At 31.9% G+C, this 1,500-nt stretch overlaps 1 protein-coding gene across 1 annotated transcript in view; it reads right to left on the bottom strand.

Annotated features, from left to right (window-relative positions):
• The window catches only part of LOC106470091 (kelch-like protein 5), a 6,412-nt gene extending 5,830 nt beyond the window's left edge, over window positions 1-582 (bottom strand). The window contains exon 1 of the mRNA XM_013930618.2: window positions 528-582. The gene's annotated coding sequence lies outside the window, so the exon portion shown is untranslated. The remainder of the gene's footprint in view (window positions 1-527) is intronic.
• Window positions 583-1,500: the final 918 nt, after the last annotated feature.

The raw sequence follows: 1,500 nt of genomic DNA on the forward strand, positions 1-1,500 counted from the left end.
GGCCATGCCGGGCACCCCTTTTATATGTAAACAGTTATAAGAAAGTTTACAAGTGGCACATCAACCTGTTACAGTTAGGCTAGAATTCCTCTTATCAAGTATTATTATTATTATTATTAATTTTTATTATAAATAATACTACTAGTAGTAGTAAAAATAGTAATAAACAGTATCAATATTTTTAACCTAAATTAAAAATATTACTTAGCTAGATCCTGTCTAACTAAGTAAATTCTAATTTAGGCTCTTACGTTTTTTAAAGTCTAACCTGGGGTTGTAAAGGCTATATTTAAAACACCATATTTAAGGTATATATAGTGTTCTACAAGGGCAATGTTAAGCCTACTACAGAACCTATCGTGTTATGTAAAATCACAGACAACAACATCGCATATAGTTATACAATTATCGCTAACCGTAACTTCAATAGCTCAAAAGTTAGACTCATTATACTGGTAAATATAATACAATAATATAACTTAAACATTAGATTTGTCGATCTGATAATAATAACATTAACTTCTCACCACTTCGTACTAAGCTTCACCCCTAACAAAGACTGAAAGTTAAACAAAGAACAAATGTCATAAACACGTAAAGCCTATCAACCAACTCGAATGCACTCAGCTGTGCACCTTATTAACTATACGCATGCGCAGAATACTTTGTTGTTGTTTTTTTCCCCCCTTCTTTCAACTGATTTTACTTGACAAACACTGCAAAAATATTTCAAAAGCTTATTTCTGAAATATATTTTTTCTTTACATAGTACCTTATATTTTTTTTAAAAAATGCTGAAACGAAACCACATGTTATGCCAAACATTTGTTGTTGTTGGTTTTTTTTTCGGAGCAAAGTCATATTGAGCTATTTGTGTCCACCGCGGGGGATTGAACTCCGGATTTTAATGTTGTAAGTCTACAAACTTACCGCTCTCTCATCACGGAGCTATGCCAAGCATAGGCATAAATATAATTTCAAAATATTTAACCTACTTTACACCCACGATAAAAACCTATTTTTTGCTAACAACGTGCGAAAGATTATGGATGGCAAAAGATTGTATGGTAAAGTAGCCTTTTCAAGTTAAATATGACCATTACACTGAAAAGTTAAACAGCCATGACGAATTTTTGGAAATAAGGATACTACACTCCAAGAGTCACATTACCTCCTCCCATACCCCTCTCTCTCTCTCTTAGACATTTTATGTGATCCTGAAGAAATCCATCAGCTTATACTGACATCAAGAACACTGACATAGTTTTTTACGGATTTTATTTACAGTTCATTCAAACATTGCTTTTCGATTATAAAACAGTAATTTATGAAAAATATAAATTCAGTATGTCTTTTAAAAAATGTAACAGTTGATAATAATATGCTCACCAGCTCAAAGAAAGTTTAAAGACTGCTTGCCATTGCAATAACCATTCGTAAGAGTGTGATAATTTCAGTTAAAACAGATTTCCCGAAAGAGTAAACAAGGTAGTTCCACTA

The sequence above is a fragment of the Limulus polyphemus genome, unplaced genomic scaffold (genome assembly GCF_000517525.1).
Source record: "Limulus polyphemus unplaced genomic scaffold, Limulus_polyphemus-2.1.2 Scaffold3816, whole genome shotgun sequence".
Classification (NCBI taxonomy): domain Eukaryota; kingdom Metazoa; phylum Arthropoda; class Merostomata; order Xiphosura; family Limulidae; genus Limulus; species Limulus polyphemus.